General features: G+C 32.9%; 1 protein-coding gene and 1 non-coding gene across 2 annotated transcripts in view; one reads left to right on the top strand and one right to left on the bottom strand.

Moving 5' to 3' along the window:
- The window catches only part of GEFmeso (Guanine nucleotide exchange factor in mesoderm), an 83053-nt gene that overhangs the window by 9456 nt on the left and 48387 nt on the right, over positions 1–25210 (top strand). The window lies entirely within an intron of this gene.
- On the bottom strand, positions 5658–5773 carry LOC149896848 (U5 spliceosomal RNA). The gene has a single exon (XR_016458300.1). It is a non-coding gene; the product is annotated as a U5 spliceosomal RNA (small nuclear RNA).

The raw sequence follows: 25210 nt of genomic DNA, 5'->3' as shown, positions 1-25210 counted from the left end.
GTCTAAAAAGGAGAAGAAATATACGTCTTAGCGGCATATTAAAGTTGTCTTTTACCAGTTAATAGAGCAATTAAATACAAATATGCCATATCCCATATAAAAAGAGGTCTTCATTTTTTATGCGAAGACTAAAATAGCAATAATTATGAGACTGGTCTTGCGATTTTTTTTTATTTGAATGCCACGGTGGCATACCTATTATGCATTTTTAATTTATACAAGGTAATACGGAATAACTTTCTGAGGCTCTAATTATTAATCTCAGAAATCTTTTCCTCCATAATTAAATATTTATAAAATAACTGAGTGTCATTATTCTATGTATCCCTGTACAGATACTGTAGTGCAGGTCCACACTGCGAGCCTAGCGCGGTTGCGACGGCGGGCGCGAAATATCAAACGTATGAAACGCGCCATTGCGTCCACATTGAAATGACTATGGCGGAAGCCTAGTGCGACGGTAATGAGCGAGCCAGCGCGCGTAGTTTTCAAACTCTCCTATCCGCGCGTTCTGGCCACACTACGGGCCTAGTCAGCAAGCGACCCAATGCGCGGACGGCGGGGGTATCAAACCAGTTCGGTCTTGTCGCTCGACTTCTTATATTATATTATTGATTTTCGTAAAATAGCGGTAAATACTTAATTGTTGAAGTGAAACTTCTTTATTTATAAGTGCGATTCAATCTAAAACACTTATATACACCACAGTAATTTTCTAGGGTATAATCTCAATTCTTCATATAAGATTCACCCGTTATTCCTCTGTTTTATTTATTTCGTGTACAACTTCTATAATGATCTCATCTCAAAATCGGACTGTCCAGTAAAAATAGCAAATCGTCCAAAGTTTGCAACACCCGAAAAACGTCGAACCGCTACTTGAGCTCGCGCGTCGGTGTGGCCACCGCGAGCGCCCGCTCGTCGCGCCCGCCTAGGCCGCCGCCACCGCGTATTCAGTGTGGACGCACACGTACTTGTATCAGCAAATGAAGTGTAATTTGATAGGTACTATGTATTATTATTAGTATTTATTTTTTCTATAACTGTGTCAAGATAACTAATTCATTGTTAATTACCTGTGTCACGTTTAAATTTCGAATTATTTGCTCCAAATTTGAATTCCTTTAGTTTTGAGTTTTTTTTTAATTTCAAGTGTATGGCATACTGATTAAACAGCTATAAAGAATGGCTGTCAAACACTAGGGTGTGAAATGATAAGAAGCTGCAGGGTGTGGACTGTGGAGTCTTGAGATTACATGATAAATAATATGGTAGTAATGATTTATGCATGCGTAAGGTGGTAAAAATGCTATGTTAATCTTTGTGAATGGAATGATTCTTACTTATTGTAAATTCCTAACATAAATATTATGTACTTTTTAATAGGTAAAAATAATTTTGAAATTCTTTATAAATTACAGTGAAAGACTTTTCGGTCGTCCCAACGTCTGAGACAATGACAATTCACGGTTAAATTAATAACCGCATTGAAATAAGAACCTTTAATTTGGAGTTCCATCGCCAGACGTAAAATAAAAAAAGCTGTTGTCTGTGTGATATTCCACGAAGTATGAACACTCATTCGAGACGCCCGACAATTTGCTTTTATTCCATTCCCTTTTATTATCTTTGCCGCCTTTTTATATATCAAATAAGTGGACTTTTTTTGTGTCATTTTACGCTGACAGTCTTAATTAAGATTTGATGGATATTTAATTCTTTGCTATAGTTATGTGACCTTGATCAACTTTTTTATCGATATTGAGTGATATTGATGTATTAGGTCATTTTTCTTTATGAAGTGGTTAAGTTATCTTCTCGTGCGTATTTTAAAGTTTATACAGGTAATGCCATGATGGTGCGGTGAGGCGACTTGAGACGTGTTCCGCTCATGCCGCCAACGGGAGGGAAGAGCAGGCAAACCACCTTTCCTGTTCTTGGCTTGCGCCTGGCCTGGAGATGGGCTGCCGCCGAGGGGGTCGCGGAAGAATTCTAACAAATACCCGCGGCCCCATCATTAAAGCGGCTCGACGGAACACAGTGGGGTTTAAGTCGGTAAGAATCCGACATAACCCACGGCTCCTTCCCCGGGGGCCGTGAGTATCTTTGGAAGATTTCCCCACTATAAAAATAAATAATTTGGAAAATCCAAAAGTGCACGCCTCATAATTTTTTTTTAATAATTATTTATTAATTATTATTTTTGTTTATTTAATAACAATTAAACCACATCGAATCAGACCCTGAAAAATGAAAGGGTTCTATTCCTGAAATCCTGAGCATACTCAAGCGTAAGAGAAAAAAAAAGACTCGATTAGTAAAGTATTTCGGTCGCTATCGTTTTAACAAGAAAATCCTCCGCACATACAGACACACGGACGTCCAAGACAGAACTTTTTTAAACTGTTTTTTAACTAGTTTAAATAACAAAAATGACATCAAAAATATCATGAATGTTAAAAATAGTGTTTTTTCGTAATATGTGTGTGTATGTATTATCTTACAAGTGCAATGTATGATTGATACATAAAGACATTTTAAGTTTGAAAAATCAGATGTTTTGCGCGAAGTGACAGTAGTACCCACCTCAACGCTTCGCTTATGAGGCGTGCAAAAGGTAATGCCATGATATTTAAATCTATGTTTTCATATTACATTGAAATATCTAACATGTTTCATCGCAATACGTGTAAGTACAACACAGATGAAAGTGGTAGAATGATAACATTATAACAACCTTATGTAATCTATGTTCTTTTCAAATAAGATTAATCTGTCATCTGAGTACCTATCTAAGTGTGTAACAGAATTATATTGATTTTAAATAATGAGTGATTTGTGCTTGGTATATTTCGAATAAGATAGGTATATTATGTTTGAATTTTGGAAGACCAGTTATTCATCCCAGAATATAATATCTAGCATAAAGGCTAGCAATTAGTTTTTAGCTAGAACACGTTCGAATAAAATCAAGATTTTTTTAAGGGTTACAATATGCTGAATTGTAAAACCACCAAAATAAGCTCAAAATAAATTACCACTCATATCGCTCTAATACGAATACGTTCGTAGCAATATCCTCAAACAAATGTAACATATTTAACAAAACGAATTCGCTTCAATAGGAAATATTAGAGCAGCGTTAGAAGCCCCTCGAAATACTTTGGGGTAGGTTGTGCGGTCGATAGCCGCACCCCTGAGATAAAACATTATTGCGATAAAACTTTCTGAAGTTATGCTAGCCTAGTATTTTATTGTTTTGTTAACGCGATTATCTAGTATATTCGTGATTGAACAGTTTTGGTAATGAATGATTGAGGTTTATTATTATAAAGATTTTCGTGATATTATTGTTCAGGAAATCGAGAGCTTTTTCATTGATTTTATCGAATATTTACTTGTTGTAATTATTAATTGTAATAAAACAAATTGACAAAATTATTGTAATCAGTGAAAAACCTTTGTGAAAAGTTTTTCCAGTAGCATATATAAACAATTTAGTATATTGTTTATGTTTTTCTTTCGATTTTGTTTCATTGTATAAGTGTTATTAATGTGAATGTTGTGTACACCTATAATTGATAAATACATAAGATACAATTAATTAGATAATGTCATCCTTTATATAATGTAATGTGTATTTATTGTTGTGTGTTCCATAAATAAATAAAAAAAAACGAAAGACGAATGTACATAATATTATGTAACTTATCGCAGAAATTATAGACTACCTTACCCATAAGATAATAATTAATATATGGTTATTGGTTATATCGAAATTATTTTCATTGATTTATTTTAGTGCGTCAACGTCTGGGGAACAAAAAAGAAATATGTTTGCTGATTGCTCACTCTTGTATACCTCATATTATTTATTGCATTCGTATTTTCCCATGAATAGTGCTTAATTCGAGCTCAGTAAATACAAACACGTGTTAGAATACTCATTTAAGCTTACCCCAATGGAAATAGTGCGTAGAACAGATCGTATTAGTTTGACGCCATCCGAACGATTTATGACGACGCACCCTAATTTTTTTTTCTGATGAGAAACTGTAGTTTGTGCCAGTGTTGTGTAGAACGCCCTTAACTGAACGAAGCTAATTTTTATTCGGTGGTGGGTCGTGTGACGCGAAAAGTGACGTGAAACTGCTGTTTGAATTTTATTTTTTTTAGCTTATTTCTTTCTCATGATTTCTATAAGGTTTCAATCGTGAAAGAGGGATTTCGTTATACAACAGTCGTATATTGATCAATTAGTATAAATATGAACTGCAGCTATGATACAATACAAAAATAAAAGATGCTAAGATACAAAATATACGCATAACTTTTTTCATATCATATTTTATCGTATTTTAACGTTTTACAGAGTTCTCCATAGAATAAGTTATGTTTTAAATAAGCCACACCACCATAAGTCTAGACTCTAGACAAATACCTCATTAGCTACGCTTTCAAAACAAAAATAATACAAAACTATCGCGCAGTGTTTTACCGAAAGCATAAAATACAAAATATGCTTTGAAAGAAGGCAATTTCTGGTTATGGCGCACCCTTTGGTAATAACCAATGTGTAGAGCTCTCCTTGAGTACACTTATAGCGAGTCTAGAGGTCTTCAATAAATGGTACTTATGACGCCTTACTACCCATTGTTTTCATAGCTAAATGTTTCGTCGTTATTACAAAGTGGTAAGATTTATAATCGCTTATCATTCTGGAGTGCCTTTTTCGTGCATAAACAATGGGACCTAATGTGCAACATTGTTTTTTCAATTTTTATAATGTGTTGTTGTTAAAACATGTTTTAAAATATATACGAATATATTATTATGTAGTTAAATTATGTTCGTAAAGTGGAATTTATTAGTATCTAATCATAAATAATCAAAATGTTTTAATATTATAATATGCAGAATCCTATTTCCATAATATTAACGCGATCGTTAGAAATTGTAATAATATAATATTATGGTGATAAAAATTAGGTGTATGTTAATTTTTTATGCAAATCGGATCGATCTGTGCGAAATTTGCTACCGGTATCGACTGGATAAGCACTTAGCACATTTGTGTGTTATTTTAATTTTTTGCAATGCATTATCATCTATTATAATTTATAGCAATACTATGATGATTGCATTATTTAATTGCTTTGGTACGTATAAATACTAGACATGGGTAGGTAATGCGTGTAATAGTACAAAAGTAACATCACTTTGACACGTAATGTAACATCACGCATTACGCATCAGTTACAAACATCACTCGCATCACTCACTTTTTTTTATTTTGTTTTACATTTGCTTGCGTTCATTATAATTATTAACAAACAACATAAAGTACGTGGCCAAGTATGAAGGAAAATCAACTACATTTTTTAAATATTTACTTAAATTGTAATTTTACGATATGTAATAACTAATAAGTATTGCAGTTATTATTGCTATTTTTCAATATGATCTGTAATACTTCACATTTCACCATTAATATAATATAAACCTCAGATATAAACATTATAATATTATTAATGTCATCATTTCATTAAAAATCGATCGGGTAATGTGTGATGTTACGGAGTAATATCACTTCCGTGGAAGAGATGCGTGATGTTGCATTACTATTTGACGTACTGTTTTGCGCATGTCTAATAAATACCTTGGATAAATCCAAGGTGTCAAAAATATTAAAGACTCATTTGAGTGTTCCCCTCCACGGAAATCTTTAGTAAAAGGCGAAAGATTTATACGTTCTGAAGGGAAACTAGAGATACGCTGGTAGAAGTGACTCGAGTTTATCAGGATATCGAAAAAAACTTTGAAAGCGCGAGCTAAAGAGGTGCTTTTAATCAGTAGCGCCATCTGTTGGTGACGATATACAGTACATGGTATTGTGGTCCGAGCGAATTTTGTATTCCTATCGTATGATTGGATCTAACAAGTACTATGTATAAGTTATTTTTAGCATATAATTTGTACTGAAATTCAATTTCAGTAACAAATTCAACAATCGTTTTCTGCATAACTATGAAGATGTAGGACTCTATTTCTCTACTCTAAGAACATAAAACTAATTAATGACATTCATACAGTTACAATATTAAGTATTTTTGCAAATCAAAACCCTAAAGTTTGTCTGTATACAATGTATATGTTGTCCTTTCATATGAGTCAACTAAAGAACTTCGCTAATAATTTCTTGTTAGTAACGCAAGCAATACCGTATCCAGAAGCTAGTTAAGAAAAATGCCTGCCAATTTCCGCCTGGCTATTGACTATTTCCAGTATAAACTCGATAATGGATGTAAATATTGTTTTACGAACATTCAGGAGGCCCTGAAATAGTCTGTTCATTGAACTTTCTCGTAATGCGTAAATAACACGCTTTAGCATTTATTTCTAATTAATTAAAGCGTGAAGTTAAATTTGCCAAATGCTGTAGGCATAAATGTAAGGTGGTAAAATAACAATGAATAATAATAGTAAATATTGCACAATAAAATTATTGATATATTTTCTTTGTTATCCCTTCATTGTTATCTTTGCTATAAAAAATAGAGTCTATTAAAATAAAATTAATAAAGATATACAGCTCTATCTTCCAAATAAAACGATACAATTTCTAACCATTTTTAATAGCTATACAGTGAGTAAAGTTTTATACTGCAGAAAACTAGTATCTACCTACTTACATAAAAAGTAAAAAAAACGGTAGGTACATTTTAACACCTGGTTAAACACGCTTCTTCCCGATGCTTTGATTATCCGTCCGTGTAATGCATCAGTGTCATTAAAGAAATTGATATTATAGTTAGCATTGAATGGCTTTTGCCCTTAACTGGGTTGTCAACCTTTGGTACGAAATGTGATATATATGTATTTTAAAATCTTATATATGTTCTTCCTACCTATGAGATGATAAAAGCGCAGTATTGTCACTTACGAGTTGATAAATAGAATGGTATTTTTACAATCACGCAGTCCTAATAAATACAAACTTATAAATTAGAGTTTTATTTATTTAACCCTTATTGTACCACACCATTTAACATTACAATGTACAGTATATATAATATATATAGTTGTATAGATGCGAGGTAAAGTACAAAAGGTGATCTTATCGCTTAAAAGCGATTTATTCCAGGCTTATTTACTTGGGAAATGTTATGAAAATACAATAGTTATTCGTTTATAAAAACTTCAAAATAGTTAAATGAAAATGCGATGCCTAGTTATCCCGTTCTTAATCTGATGTCCTGAAATTATATATGATAATATGTTATTTATATAAACGTTTAAAAAACCAATGAAAAAAGTATGTATGTACTTATTTAAAAGTATAGCCATCGTAAAAAGGTGTAACAGCCCTTTTAGGCGTGGACTTAATTATAGTGACAGGCGCTTAGCGATTTCAAGTTCAATGACACATTGATCAGGGCTGAGGGCTCTACGATTGTCTATGCCCTATGGGTATTTGGTTATTTCCTTGCTTGTCTATTGTTCGGTAATGGCCGAAATATGTGGAAGAATAACGTGAAATTAAAGTATTAGGAATACGATAATTGATGAACGATAGTGGTGACTTGTAGAAGTCTCTGTGTATTTTGTGTGTCTCTACTTTAGTATGTTATAATATCCTAGATGTTTAATTATAGTATAAGTAAAGTTATTCCATTACTGATATACACATTTCTAACATTCTTAATACTATATGTAAACTATACTTACTATGTAATGTAACAAATGTGATAAACCATTATAAAATTCTTTGCAATATTAAACTAAAAATATTGTATCATGTAGCTTTAGTTCAGAGGTACAGAAATCAGGATGTTTATTGTTTAGTTTAAATCCATACTAATATTATAAATGCGAAAGTAACTCTGTCTGTCTGTCTGTTACTCAATCACGCCTAAACTACTGAACCAATTTTCATGAAATTTGGTATGGAGATATTTTGATACCCGAGAAAGGACATAGGCTACTTTTTATCTCGGGAAAATAACGCAATTTTGACTGTGCGGGCGAAGCCGCGGGCGGAAAGCTAGTTTTAATATAATTCTAGAGGCCAGACTGTAATTCTCTTGACAATTATTATCTCTCGGACAAACTTCATCCTGACTAAGGGCCGATTTTTCAATCCTTGGTTATAATTTATCGGTCCAATAAAGTATTACACGAACATTTTAAAATGTCACCTGTAAACATTGAGATAATATTACTACGTATGGAGGAGACACCACGAACAAAATCTGTGCGCCATTTTTTTGCTCTAACTAAGTTTTAAAAATTATTATCTAGTTAGGTACTTACCGATGAAAGTTATTCCTTTGCACTTTTCCGTATTATTTGTATTATTTGTGCAATATCGTAACACACACGAAGGCATGTTTGATGCGTTTCACTTTAAAACCATTAAAAAATACCGCTCAACATACGTCACATGACGTATGTTGAGTGGAACATAAGTGATGTAGGCGGTGTCGTCTCCTATTAATATTATCTCAATGCCTGTAAACTGTCATATACGGACAATTAGAATACATTTTTGAAATGGTAGTTTAATACGTTATTCGATGAATAAGTTTTAACCAAGGATTGAAAAATCAGCCCTTAATATACCTAATTTATTTCAGCTAGTGTCAAATAAAGTTAGGCAACGTGGCGGGTAACAACTAGTTATTAAATATTATGCCACGACTGCTTCCTAGTACACGGTAATTCGCATGCATATAGCAGTTAAAGTGCGTGTAGCTCGTGATTTATCTATACATATATTTACCTGCTTAAAAATATGTTATACTAGCGGTGACGCGCGGTTTCACTCGCTGGCAAAAGAAGCTTACGTGTTCTGGTACATAAGTTATATATATCGCTACCAAGTATGATCGTTAATTGGTTATCGCATGAAAGAATAAACATACACATACACATATAAAACCATGCATTCTATGAAATGAAAATAAATCAAAGATAAATGGTAGATAAAAAATCAAAGGTTCTCTATAACTTTATAAGGTACCTAAACGACTAAAAAACATATTTTTTTACTGAAAAAACCTGCACCGTCTGACTGTAGTTTTAACAAAAAAATAAACGTTTACCTCGTTAGAGCTTTTACAAGCGACGTTCATTTATTTTTATACTAGATAACAGGATGCTGATTCGTTTGCGAATTTTGTATTGGCTTTGCAAATTTTACCTTCATTAAATATTGTTCAAAGTAAAGGCAGAACTTATTTTAAATAAAGCTTTCTTTGGTATTATCGAGTAGTGCATTTTTGTAAATTATTTTTAAAATAATAACAACGTAAAAAATATAAGTCTTTAAAGAAAAAATTTAATAAGAATCGATTTAAATATAACTTAAGCCGTTTATATGGTCAAAAGTCATATTTATGATACTTTAAAACTAACAAGATATTAACATTTTATTTCAATTTTAAAGAAGTAGGTAATTAAATAATATATTTGATCCATCTTTCCTTGTACGTAAATGTGTCATGTAATCGAAGACGAGACCTAGTTCCACTGAAAGGATCGATTGTCGTGGGTTTTGATGAGACTTAATTATTATTTATTATTAATTATAAACAATATGTTAACTAATAAGCAATTAATGTATTAATTTAAGGAGTGTTATTTATTTACCTACTTACATTTTAAGGCGAACATTGTTTTACTTCGTTCATGTTTTCTGTCCTTTTATGTAAAACACTGTACAAAGAAACAAATAAAATCTTATATATAAAAATGAATCGCAAAATGTGTTGGTAAGCGCATAACTCGAGAACGGCTGAACCGATTTCGATAATTCTTTTTTTATTATATTCCTTGAAGTACGAGGATGGTTCTTATGTAGAGAAAACGTAATTATGTACCACGGGCGAAGCCGGGGCGGATCGCTAGTTACTTATAAAAATGAGCTAAAATATTTTACGCCTCAAAGTTAAAGAACCTACTTATATACAAAATTTTCGGTACATATTTGAATTCAGATTTTTTTCCCTATTTATCGACACCATTTTCATTATATACATATACCTACTTAAAAGTTCATACTCCTCTTGCATCCCGGAATACCGTTAATTTTCACAGCAATCAAACCATTAAATTTCAAATCATGCAATTTATATTTTTATCACCGTAGAGTAAAATATTAATTAAAGTATGTTTTTCACGAAATATTATTCTGATCATTTTCATTAGTAAATTATAAACAGTAGTTGATATTAATGAATGAATGAATTATTAAAATGTAAAAACCTTATTTGAAGATGAAAGGCGCTTATCTCAGCAATCGGCATAAGTTATTCTTATACGGTATTTCACCGAAATGTATTAAGACCTCAAACGGTTGTATTATGATAATGAACCTAATACCTTCGATAAAGCTACGTTCACAATACCTTTGATATATAAGCGACTGCGACACGCGATCGTGGCCTTAGAATTGAGAAGTTTTGATTGGTATTGGTACTGGCCGCTGCAGCTGGTATTACCCATTGGCCATTGTTGTAATATATTTGCTCATAGGATTATTTAGAGAAGGGCGGATTATTTCGTTCGTGTCAGTATTACTTAATATAGGATTAATTATATTAATTAATTAATTAATTATGTTTACAACAACAACTGTTTCAACAGCTTTTATTTATTTCTTTTAACTTGATATCATAAAAGATAAAAGTTCTCTAAATGTGCATAATACCCTATTCGTATTTAAGCTGTAGAGAAATCAAACTAGATTTTCGTGCTATTCATCGACTATTCATTTATAAAAATAAACCAAATTATAACTTCTTCATAAAGTAGAGGACTCATGGTTAGAATACGATTTTGCAAATATTCTGCAGTTTGCTTAAATATAATATTAATTTATTTTATGATCATATTAGCGACTTTATAGTCACGGTCGCAGGTTATAGTGAACACGTCCTAACGGTCAAGCAAAGTTTGTTGACATAACGGTTGGCGACTGATGGTGCGATATGTTGCGCAATTTTATGTGCTTTCGGAAGACTGGGATGTGTGAATTACTGTTTATATGTTCGGACTATTAGTATATTTGTTTTTTAATGGTGAATAAACTTCTTTCTTTCTTTATATGAGATTTTCGCGGGAATCTAAGTATTTCTTTATGGTTATTTTGATTCTGATATAAATCGTCGTCTACTGGTGGTATTTAAAAATGTATCGCTGGGTACGGGAAGAAAATCCAACACATTTAGTAGGGACGCGCCCGTCTTTATCACCGTACATATATGTGTTATAGTCAAAGTCCGATACACAGTCTCTTCGTGGAAGGACTGGTTTATCCTAGGTTTGGCCAAAGCCATCAGGCAATCCGCGAAATACATTTCAATTTCGCCCTTTGCCTGAAGTATTTTTAGTCAAACCCAGGAGCTCCTAACTTTTCAGTCAAACGTCGAAAGTCAATTATTCTGTTTCGGTTTTGGCCTAGTCAATCCTAGAAGCGACTGCAATTCTCGGTCAAACGTTGATCTGAACATGTTTAAACAGGTTCATAATGTCTCTCGCGGACCGCGGTGTTCTGACTTCCGACTTCCGTCTGATTGTTTTGTCATTTCATGTTCGTTCATTGAGCGTGCGCTCACCATGTCAGAAAAATGATTAATTTGTCACTTTAATTACCTAAGAAATTATTAAAACAATTAACATTAAAGTTAATGCCTCACCATGTCAGAAAAATGATTAATTTTTCATTTTAATTACTTAAGAAATTATTAAAACAATAAACATCAAAATTTTAAAAATGTTATTTTTTTATACTTAATCTTATACAAACTAACCTCCGTATATTCCAAAGCATTTATTTATTTATTTTATACTTTATTGCACATCGTACAAAAGGCGGGCCTAATGCCACACGACATTCTCTCAAAGCATCTCAAATATAAAAGTGAAAATCACGTAAGCTGGACTTGAAAGCTGCTTAAATGATAAAATGCTTCCAAATATACGAAGATAAGACACTTCATACCTATATCGGAGTTTGACTCGTCAAACCCCGATTTAATAAAATTGTGTTTTGACGTTTGCCTGACCAAATTAGTCTCTCCCAGGTTTGACGAAAATTGTTTAGTCAAAGGCCGAAAATTTACATTTGTTTGGGCTTTGACTAAGTCATTCAGTCTGACCTGAGGATTGACCAGTCCAACCTAGGAGCGCCGGAGCTTCGGAGTTTGCCTATAACATATGAATTTTTTTACTATGCTTTAGGACTGTACTTGATCTTACGTACTTTCCTATAGCTTTTTTTATTTCCATACTAGCTTTCCGCCCGCGGCTTCGCCCTCGTTTTCAAAGACCCGTTCCCGTAGGATTTCTGGGATAAAACCTATCCTATGTCCTTTCTCGGGTATCAAAATATCTCTATACCAAATTTCATGCAAATTGGTTCAGTAGTTAAGGCGTGATTGAGTAACAGACAGACAGACAGAGTTACTTTCGCATTTATAATATTAGTATGGATTCAATATTTTTCCAATATCTCGTATAGAGTATCGTTCCAATATCTCATATCTCAAAAAGTAATTTATTATTATAGATTAGTAGTTAGTGTAACAATTTCTGTTGACCTTCTTTTTTATTAAGACCGGTTGCAATTCATCTGAAATGAAATTTCTTAATATCAAGGTAACGTTATTTGCCGAAAATTGTAACGACTTTCCTGGAAAACGAAAGAAAGGTAATGAAAAATAAATTATAGAGATCGAGCGTGAAATTAGTGTTGTAAGATATCTTTTCACAAAATTACAACGAGACCTTTATAATAATATTTACCTACAAGGTCCGCCCCGGCTTTGCCCGTGGTACCTACATGTTTAAACTATCCTATCTCTCAAGTTGGATCGGACTGCACATGGTGTGCGAATTTTATTATAATCGGTTAAGTGGTTTAGGAGTCCATTGAGGACAAACATTGTGACACGAGATTTATATATATTAATATGTATTACAATTAGGATGAAAATTATATGAATAATTTCGGCTTACTTTAGTAAGGTAATGAGCATGGCTGTAAGTTATTTCATTTCACAAGGAAATATAAATAAAGGAGATCACAATTAATAAACATTGAATAAAATGTTCCATAGACTATGTAGGAACAACAGGGAAAAGCGAATAATAAAAATTAAAAACATTAAAAATAAATAACACCTAACTATAAGAAGCTCTAGAGAACATTTAGTTTAAAGTTCTTTTAGCTTCTCCCGATTCCAAGGCAGACATAATATTCCGGCAACTTCCAGTAAAATCGTACAGAACAATATGAAGAGATGGAGAATACATAAGCCTTAGTAATTAACCTATAGACTACTACTTAATACACTGGTCGTTGAAACATACTTTAAACAAACAATTACTTCATCTTCAAAGGCAGTGGGCGTATAATCTGTGACTCTCGTGTTGTCATTGTGTACTAAGTCCTTATTGTTGAGATTATAACGTTATTGCGTTTTAACTCGATATCTTGAGGTACTGCACTTTGTTTAAGGTTCACATTTGCTTTTATTAATTTACTAGCTGTGCCAAGTTTTCATTCGTGGTCGAACTAGTGAGCAAAAGCTAAAATTTCTATAGCCTATGTGTTATTTTGGTACTATAAGCTTCATCACGGCCAAGCATCATCAAAATCCGTTCAGTACTTTTCGCTCGAACGAGTAACAAACATATATCTTAGATAATATATATTTTTACAAAGTTGCGTTTATAATATTAGTTGGATTTTGTATCAATTGAAAATAAAATTTCGAAATGAAAATAATGTGTCGGTAAATGAAAGGTAATTTTTTGAAGCTCTAGAAATATAACTCTACACTCATCACGTAAACATTTTCACACAAAACAAACAATAGTTTCTTCGAAAATGTAAAAAAAGCACAAACACAAACACAATATGTCTGGCATAGACGTTCCCTTGTCCATTGTGCCCTAAGAGGTCATTATTTCAGACAAGTGAGGTCGCTGACCTTTACGTTCTACGTTCACTAATTTATACAACCCTGGTACTTGTAAACGTAAATGTATACGTATGAAAATTTTGCTATTTCACGGATAAATATGCATTTTATATACATTTTTAAACAATTGATAGTTTTAAGATTTTTTTAAGTTTGCAATAATTGATTGATGATGATTTCGGGTAATTACAACATGTACCACGAGATAAAGCTATCTTCTATAGATAAGAGCGGACTTTGCCTTTATTTAAGCCTCTTCTAAACATACCTTCCATCGAACGAAAAAAGAACACATTAAAAAATATACTGGCCGAATTGAGAACCTCCTCCGTTTTTTGAAGTCGGTTAAAAACAATGATACAGTTCTTTTTTTAATTAAAAATTGATAGTTTTTATTTTTTACTCGGTACGTACGAGTCAAGTACTCGTACAGATAATACTATACCATGTAGGTTTGGTTGATGGTTCATTCATGTTTGTGTCCGTAGGCGGGCCCGTTCTGCAGCTGTTTCAATATTCAACTTTAGTGTATCCCATCTTAACACATTACTTACGAGTTTGAAGGTATTTGAAAGTGAATATCCATAATTTAGTTCAATTATTAGTTACTGCATGTATTACGTACGTGCAGTAACTAATTTTTCATTCAGTAGAATTTGTGAAGTATTTTTGGTGTTTATGTACCGCGTTGAAATAATGTTGTTGTTTTCTTGTGACGACGTGCTGATTTTATAGCGATACGTGTAGACGTGGACTGTGGTCTGTGGAACGCATGTGAGAGTTGTGAGAATGATATGGTCGAATTTCAATTTCAATTATTTCGATCATCTCATGTTATTTTTTTTTTATTTTTGCTTATTTATAGTAGTAGTAGGCTATGGTCTTAGAATGTTATGCTTATGACTTATGAGTAAAAGTACATTTTTCACAAATAGAAACAATACATTTATATTTAATTGTTGTATAAATAAAAATAGCGATTAAATTTAAGTTATAGCAATGATAGGTGTTTGTTTATACATAAATGTAACCTAATTAATAATTATTATTACACACTTCAACCGAACTCGGATAGTTTCAATGATGCCTGTAAGCAAGAAATTATATTAGAAGTATCTAATCCAGCCTCATAGATGAAGCATACAAATTACAAATAGATAGCTAGTTCTAAAGTCTAGTGACTAAATTGATCCTAACTTCAGCTTGGCTATAATATCTTAAAATTCAAAACAATGGGTCATAACAATGACGTATATGTTCACAGATTATACACACGAGTTGCCATCATCGAGATACCATAAATGAAAATTCAAGTGTAGGTAATGACATTACGTAATTTTAAAATCGGTCAAGAGCGAGTCGAACTCTCGAGACTAAGGGTTCCGCACAAATCTAAATAACAACTACACAATAATCCAATTTATTACCGTGCGTTAAGCTTGATATTTTATTATTTATGGTATTATAGCGGCAACAGGTCATCATCACAGACATGTATATTTAAGTAGACAACGCAAGTACCGCGAGGCGCGATCTGTATGAAAACCAAGCGTGTCATATTTTTTGTACTGACCTTGACGCGTTATGACGTCACGAGCGCTTTTTAGTGATGTTAATTTCATTTTACGCTAAATCGATTAGGCCGCCACTCGCGCGGCGATTCTAGTATCGTCCTATCCCATCGAAGTAAATCGAAAGAAATCAGATCAAACTAGATCTATGTCTAAGAGGTAGTCAAATAAATGAATCGTAATCGATTACTAAATCGATTCAAGACAGAAAAATGATAATTACCATAGACAGAGGGATGATAAAATAAAGTTATAAACCTTTTAATATTCTAACAAGTAAACTAATGTGTTTTAGCCTTTTCTTACATATGCCCATTGAGTTACCATGTACTACGTACTAGAGAGGCCTTCGAAAGAAAGTAATGAAACTGTCAATCAATCAATCTTTATGTCCCGTTGCATCGATCCATTTTCCTTTTATGTTCGGGTTACTTGGAAAACTGAAAAAACAAACATAGTCTAAGCAATAAGGAGTTTTCTTAAAAAACTCCCAAGATGACACTTTAACTAATGGCGTCCATGTCATAATATTTATTTTTAGTACCTTTGTATTAAAATACTTAAAAGTTCTAGGTCAAGTCGTATTAAATGACAAAAAAAATCTATGCCTTTTTTTCTGAAAAATTGCTCCTTCAAATTATCATTTTTCTGTTCGATTATAAAATCGATTAGAATCGAGAACTGTTGCATCAAATGAACATCACTAACCACAAAATTGGACAGAAAAATGAGAAGACGTTATTCATTGCTTGTTATCATACGACGCGATCTTTACCGTGCCAAGTAAAAGCCGCAATGTATTCCGAATCATTTCGTATGATTTGGTATCCGTGTTTGTCACGATCGTTTTCCACAGATATTCTTTATTTGATTTTAAAATAAATAGTGCATAATATTCTGATTAGAAAATTACTTACCGGTGGAAGGAAACATCTATGCTAACTCGGCCACTCACAGCTGTGGAGTTTCTACAGTTTATAACGGCGCAATTCGGCATTTTACTTTATTCAGCTTCACGTCTTTCCTTGGCGAACTGCAAGCGCGGACTGAGTGTAGGCCAGCGTCAAGTAAGTTTCATAACCTTAGTTTGGACACGGGAAGTACATACACTCGCTTAGTCTATCTTGATACATGTCTGTGGTCATCATCATATACATCATCTCTGAAATGTTTAACTGTCTATCACGGTTCATGAGATACAGCCTGTTGGCATAAAGACAGAAAGACTGCGTATCAGAAATAGAATGTACCGTTTTATCCGTTGTATACGGAACCATAAAAATTACCGCGTAACGTCGAGGTATGATTCGATCATCCATTTTCGAGATTTCGTTATATGGACAAATGACGTTGACAAGTGTCAAGTTGATACTTTCGAAGCTTTCACCGAATAAGGCTGGGATTATATGAATGTCGAGATTTGTGGATCAAATAATAGATAGTTTAGAAGACTTGCGGTTGGCGAAAGTTTGTGGTAGTGTAGTGTTACAAGAGTGGATTTATGTGTGAAGGATTTTTTACACGTCGCGACTGTACATGGTTTTAAAATAGGTGTAATTTATATTTTTTATACGTTTTATGGTTCGTCAAAGGAAATGTAAGTAGAGTAAACTAATGAGACAAGATTGTTAAGTTAATTTTGTTTATTAATACAGAAATGTGTATGTACACTTGTCTATATGTTTTGTATTGACGTGTAAATAATTAAATTGTTAAGCGTTTACATTATAGAACATTAAATTATATCGGAATTTGGAATGACTCTTAATGGTAAAACCAATGAAAAGCGACACCTGTTTAACGCATATCTGCTATAAATATGCAACTAATTAATTACTTGATATATTTATTCTCGTCTATGCACAGCCTAATAATTTTAATATTATGTCAGTCACGATGACAGCTGAGAAGTGACATTCGTACTGTAATTGCCATGTAAAAAAATGTTGCAAATTTTAATCAATCAGATGGTTATGTAAGAAGGTCTTGAACTTGTTCGTAAATATGTTTTACCAGTATGGTAATGAAATATCATGTAGAAAGTAATTCAATAATTCCTTTTATATACATTCAATAAATGTGGATGGAACTTGAAAGGTGGTTTTAAATATTGCAGCGTGTTAATTATCGGGGTGTTATTTATTCTTTAAAGTTATTTTTTTCTCTTTTGAATGTTGCCTTGAATACATTGAAATATTTTATGTTATCATCGTCGCTATAATGCTTCGTTTTGATATTTTTTTTTTATTTACTTCCGAATATTATCAAAATAATATGTAAAAATTAAATTATTCCAACGAAACTCATTGCTTGAGCGAATTTTTAAAACGACCATTCGTAGACCAATCGCTTACTTACGCATACTTTCCCTTTATAAAAAAAATAAACATTTACCTGTAACGCTCTTTACATAATTAAAAAATAAACAAAAACATTATTCTCTACACGTACAGTTCACACGAACCGCTCGGAAGTGCGTAACAATTGGAGATGCAAATACGATTTTGTATGCAATAGAGCAGGACGGTTTGACTTCCGAATTCCGACTTCAGAGCAAAGTTATTTAATATCAAATACATGGTTTTACATTGTTTTATAAAATATAACTACCTACCCACAGACATAGGTCTATTTGGTTTGTGTACCTACCTTTTGGTAAAATGGTATTTCATCCCCAATTGTATCCCCTCAAAATACTTTCTTAGCAGATGCGTTCATCATATTTGCTATCTGCGTGCCAAATTTTCAGCCCGATCGGTCCAGTAGTTTGTGCTATGCGTTGATACTTGATAGATCAGTCAGTCAGTCACCTTTGCGTTTACTTTAAGATTTGGCGAAGTAAACCTTATGAGCTTTATAACAGAGCTCACAGTCGCATATACATGTATTATTACCTAGTTAGTAGTTGTTTAACTGCAGTTGTTTCTATTGACAAAACAAGGTGCATTTTAGGCAGTTCGCCGACCGGATGTGTTAAATAAACAGAAGTTGCGGTTCTCCATATAAATAGTTGAATTCGAACACGTGTAGTTCTTGGAATAATAAATATTGTTCAATCATGTACTGTTTTTGAAATACGTATTGAAGATATACGCATTTCGTATATTTCATCGTTCGTCTATTTTTGTGTGGAAAAACAGTATAAGATTTCTGATAAACGGAATCTATACATGCCAAATGGTGTGAAAGATGATTGAGAAAAGAGTATCTTTATTTAGTGAAAATATATCTTAAGAGAAGAGACATACACCTATTAAATTTAATATGACAATTTTAATTTACATATTTTCTGCGTATTCATTCGTACCATGCTCGTACTCAATAGTAAGTACTAAGTAGTGACCAAAGATCTCGACTCGATAAATTGACGATTGTTCGAATTGTATGTATAGACCAAGTATAGACTTTATTCAGTTCCGATTTCTAGTAAAACTTACTGCAATTTTTTTTAATGTACAATAGGGGAGCGCTTGGCCACAATCTCGCCTGATGGTAAGCTGGGATGTGGTCTAAGATGGGGCGCGCTTCCCTAGAATGTACTCGTCGTGGAACACAGATTCAGGAAGCATGTTCCAGTCCCTCGCGGTTCGAATAAAGAATGACGAACCGAAACGTTATTATAAAATAAATATTAAATATCACCAGTTCCAAATAGTAGTCACTCAGTCCGGTAGATGTGGGCTGTGCACTGACCTGATTCCGTTTATTATCTTACTAGCGGTCCGCCCCGGCTTCGCCCGTGGTACATATTTACGTTTTCTCTACATAAGAACCATCCTCGTACTTCAAGGAATATAATAGAAAAGAATTATCGAAATCGGTTCAGCCGTTCACGCGTGATGCCGTGACAACGCGAAACGGGTGCGGACCCGCCGCCTTTTTATAGCTCCCGCCGCGAAGCGCGTCGAACGCGGCAACTGATACACAAAAATAATCCTTATATGGCATGTAATTCACGCGCGATGACTTATAGCGTATTTCATGTATAACTTTGGTGTTTCTACACCGATTTACATGATTCTTTTACTATAACCTGCCCAGGAGTATGAAGAATAATTGTGCCAAATTTCGTTAAAATCCGTCGTGTAGTTTTTGTTTCTATAACGAATATACAGACAGACAGACAGACAGACAGACAGACAGACAAAAATTTTACTGATTGCATTTTTGGCATGCGTTGTTGGGTTGTTGAGGAAGTGATTATGAGGAAGAGGAGGAGGAAGAGGAATTTTCACACGCATATTTAGGGGATGCGGATGAGGAAGAGGATATTTTTTTGAGGAAGAGGAAGCGGATGAGGATGAGGATGATAGGAAATTATAATCAAGTCGAGTCACTTTTTTATTTAGATAGATTAGGTTTTGTCGAGTTATATGCATAAACAAAAGCTCATCTATTAGAGTCCGATCCGCCCGATCGAATCGGCCTGGCATAGCGCTGCGCGTAGCGAGTGCGTTGCCATAGATACGGCATCCTCATAAATTTCCTCAAAATTTTGAGGAAGCGATAGCGGAAGAGGAATTTTTTATTTTTATTTTTGAGGATGCGGTAACGGTTGAGGAACCCAAAATATTGCGGAACTTCCGCATTATGAGGAAGCGGAAGAGGAATCCTCAACAACCCTAATTATTAAGTACTATCTAAATGATTTTGTGTATCAGTTTTAAAACACCTTCAACAAATAGGTTCCTGAATATTTAAAGACATACAGTGATTATTATATTTATTATACTTTCTCCTATATATGAAAACCACACAATTAATTAAATTTAATTATTTCACTTTGACATTAATAAGTTCAAACACCTTAAACCTTTGGCAGAATTAAAATTGTTGGCAATCAACGCCTGTTAAGAACCTTCATTTCAGTATGGAAAAGCGACAAAGGTGGTCAGAAAGTTTGAATATTTTTAATGAGTGCAACTCTGGTTTTAATTAAAATAACGAAGCATGCTTTTCACGGCGTAATTAAGATTTTAACGCCGGCTTAATAATCAAGTTCTAGTTAATTAAAAAATGTTAAAGAAAATTTCCTTAGTTATTTTTATAAATTTATCAATCATCTCTTTGGTTAAAAAGAATTTCAGATTAGATTCAGGATTGATATAATTTTAAAACAATATAAAGAGAGTTATTATTAAGAAGTGATTAAGAACGTATTTTGTAGGACAACCAAAAACTTCTGTCATCAAATTCGTAAGAAAAAAAGCGGGCAGCGCCAGCTTTCAAATAAAAAAAAAAAAAAAATACACATAATTTCTTTGTCCCAAAAAATATCACACACTTTACAAAAATACAGTTAAAAATTCTACATAAAAGTAAACAATGGAAAATATATTTTCCTCTCTATATTCATGTAAAATTCAATGTTAATATTAGCGACATTCCACAGTTAAGGTTTAATCATCTCTGCAATGCAAACAGCATTGAATAATGCACATCACACGTGCATTGCATAAACATACTTACATAAATATTCAAAAGGGCAACACTACATTACATTTCTCGGCGAGGACGCGGATTCATTTGGACAGAATCGCTTAAGTTTCGAAAGATTTAAAATTGAATGTAATAAGTTCTAATAAATTGATGAAAAGCTATTGCTAGTATGTTGACATGTTATTAGATATATAAAAGAACCTTTTCAAAACCGAATTTTAAAATTAACTTTTTTACGGATATTTAATAAATCAGTTAGAATTTTGGTGATTTAACAAAAAATCACTACTGCTCTATACGTTAGTTTAAACAAACGCACGCATACACAAATAATTTAAACAGATGAGACATCGATGAATGATTTTAAACATCTTCAATTTGTCAAGCAACAAAAAAATGTTTTGACATAAACACGCACACCTCACCCTTGCAAATAACGCAGACCGCCCAATGAGTAACGTTCAGTTTTTACGACTGGCAACACTTTTGCGTTTGCCGCCAAATTTGCATTTAGTGTCAAAAAAGTGGAACGAATGATTGATTTGATCGTTACGTTGTTATGTACCATTGTTGTGGTGTAAAGGTTAGGTTATGAAATTTGACAGATAACTTGTAAATTTTATGTTTTGGGTCACGGAATTTAATTTCGTCTTCCGTGTATTGAAATGAATTAATATTACGTTCATATCATAATGCTATATTTGTAATTGTAAATGCTAAGTTGTTATACATGAAATAATCTCTAAGTAAGAAAAAGTATAAAAACATTTATGTGGTATGCACAAATTAGCAAAACTATAAACCTTGCAATTATCTCATTAATCTTAAAACTAGGTGGTGGTATTAATAAACGGGTTGTGAAAACCGTGTTAATTATGATTAATTGAAACTTGCTAGCACTAAAAATATATGTTTATTGACAGATGTCATATTTTAACCAATCTGTGGCAGTTCAATCGCATTTTTTTTTTAATTTTTAAGAAGTATAAAATTGATAACGAGGCGGGATTCGATTCCGCGTCGTTTTGTATCATCACTACATAGTATAAAACAAAGTCGCTTTCCCTGTCCCTATGTCCCTATGTCCCTTTGTACGCTTAAATCTTTGAAACTACGCAACGGATTTTGATGCGGTTTTTTTTAATAGATAGAGTGATTCAAGAGGAAGGTTTATATGTATAATTACATCCATTAAATAGTGGATAAGTACTGTTATTTTTGAGATTTCTAATGTGATGTCGTAAAAAATTACATTTTTTCCGCTTACATTGCAAACGCAGGCTGAACCCTACGAGTTTTATCAAAATAATGTACAAAGTATTATACACATTGAAAAGGTCTACAGAAAAGTCCGCGATGGTATATGTCTATCTCTTATGGATAACCCACAATAACTTTTTTTTGTCATTTACTTTTTACGACAAATAATGGCTAATTTTCGAAGCGATTCTCACCAATACAGCATTAATCCTTAACCAATTAAATACCTTGAATACATTGTTCATTTAATATAGATCTATATGGTCCTTTACACCGTATGATTTAAGTGAATATTTTCGAAGATATTACAGATTTAAAAATTGCGGGACGTAGCGTTTGCGGCGGTACCGGCCGGCCGCCCGGCTATCTATTTTATACCCGTGCGAAGCCGGAGCGGGCCGCTATGTTTTTATATACAACGTTCACAGTTTTTCTGTAGTGTATTTAGTATCAGCATTGCACCCGTGCGAAGCCGGGGCGGGTCTCTAGTGAATAATATTTGAACGAGCTTATTATCGTATCCTAATAATGCATGTTTATTACTCTTTACACATATATTCACCTACTTATAGTGAGGGACTTACAAATGTTTAAATTACTTAATTTAAATTTTGCTTTCCGAACCACTAGTGCTAAATTGTAATTACATGTATGAAGATTCAACGTGCTTCTATAAACTTCAAAGTTCAAATAAGTAAGGAGTTGCCATTTGAAAAAAATAAGAAGAAGTATGTATTTATGTTTTGAGTTTAAGAACAACTATCTAACATTAGTATTACCACAGACTAATAATAATATACTTCGTATACAAGTATTACACATTTCTTTGTTATAGTACCACTGATTCATGCTTAGAACTTACATGATAGCATGCTCCATGACCATTTATTAATATGGCAACTATTTATCATTGTCAGCTTTTATTCGTTGAACTATCTTGTTTTATGGATTAGGAATTTGTTTACTATATGCGTAATGTCAACATATGAGATGTGTGTGAGGTTTGGCTTTTGTTTTATACTAGACTAGCGACCCGCCCCGGCTTCGCACGGGTGCTACACTACAGAAAAACTGTGAACGTTGTATATAAAAACATAGCGGCCCTACCCGGCCGGCCGGTACCGCCGCAAACGCTACGTCCCGCAATTTTTAAATCTGTAATATCTTCGAAAATATTCACTTAATTCATACGTTGTAAAGGGCCATATAGATCTATATTAAATGAACAATGTATTCAAGGTATTTAATTGGTTAAGGATTAATGCTGTATTGGTGAGAATCGCTTCGAAAATTAGCTATTATTTGTCGTAAAAAGTAAATGACAAAAAAATGTTATTGTGGGTTATCCATAAGAGATAGACATATACCATCGCGGACTTTTCTGTAGACCTTTTCAATGTGTATAATACTTAGTACATTATTTTGATAAAACTCGTAGGGTTCAGCCTGCGTTTGCAATATAAGCGGAAAAAAGGTAATTTTTCACGACATCACATTAGAAACCTCAAAAATAACAGTACTTCTCCACTATTTAATGGATGTTATTATACATATAAACCTTCCTCTTGAATCACTCTATCTATTAAAAAAAACCGCATCAAAATCCGTTGCGTAGTTTCAAAGATTTAAGCGTACAAAGGGACATAGGGACATAGGGACATAGGGACAGGGAAAGCGACTTTGTTTTATACTATGTAGTGATTTTGTATGGGGTTTTACGTTATTGAATTGAAATAAATTTAGTCGCTAAACTGAGGAAATCAATTAAAAGCATTTTTTTCATAACTAAGGTTCTTAGCGATCATTCACTTACTTCCCATCTTGAGAATATTTTTAAACAATAAAATACTGAAATCATGTATTAAATTTATAGTTGAGGAGCCAACCAGTTCTTGGGTCTGGGTGTTATCTATATATGTACATATTTATTAAATATATATTTATCGTTGCCTAATACCCACAACACGAGCCTTAATTGAGCTTACTGTGGGACTAGGTCGATTTGTGTAATAATGTCCTATAATATTTATTTATTATCTATTTAAACGTGTTTAACACATACAGATACAAATATTTTGCTTTTATTCCTTTACTTTTACTTTATAAAATAGTAATGTAGTCACCATTTTAAATTAAATCGAGTGTATTAAATCTTCTAAGAATAGTAAAAAATGTTAAAAACTTTTATCTTATTAATAAATTGTTAAACATATTATGTTTTTTGTTTCAGGTAATAAAATATGCGTTCGAAAAGGGATAAAGGCAGTGAATAATATCGTGCCCTTTTGGTTTGATTGTTTTATAGATAATATTATTGATTTATTGGACACCTTCAATAGTACCTTCAACCTTCAAGTATAGTTTTTTATAACACTTTTTATATATGTTGTTATCGTGAATATAACTTTTAGTCGCAATCGAACTAAAATTTTCGATAACTACATATTTCGTGTTTATTTCGGAAATTTGTTTCTGTGATTTTCATATGTTAAAAATTATTATACCTACTCTATATTAAAAATATAACTATCCTATTAAATTATCAGGATTTCTGAGTGTACCATTAGAAGACCAAAATAAATAAATATGATTTTTAATGGATTCCAAAATTACACGAATTAGTCCTATTCTTCGTCCCCAGTAAATGCTTCAACGCGTCTCGATAATGTCCGTAAGACTAAAATACTTTTAGTTTGAACTAAAATATCCAGACCAACGGCTTGTGTAATTTCTGGCCGCCTCCACCCGCGGCCATTTCTATCCTATCCAACTTTATCCTTCATTGGAATTCTTTATTTGAATGTCAAACTCAAAAGTGCGCGCCGACCGCGCGGCATTTGTTTTTTTAGTACAGATAATGTATAAAAGTTCGTCGAATGTTGCCATCTGTGAAACTTTATTTTTAACTTTTAAATATATTTCTAATCGTGCTGATGGAAGGACGAGTTAAGA

This window comes from Colias eurytheme, chromosome 27 (assembly GCF_061535395.1).
Source record: "Colias eurytheme isolate Ceu_HAF_F1 chromosome 27, ilColEury1 Martin Lab GWU primary, whole genome shotgun sequence".
Classification (NCBI taxonomy): domain Eukaryota; kingdom Metazoa; phylum Arthropoda; class Insecta; order Lepidoptera; family Pieridae; genus Colias; species Colias eurytheme.
This window is presented reverse-complemented; position numbering and strand designations above follow the sequence as displayed.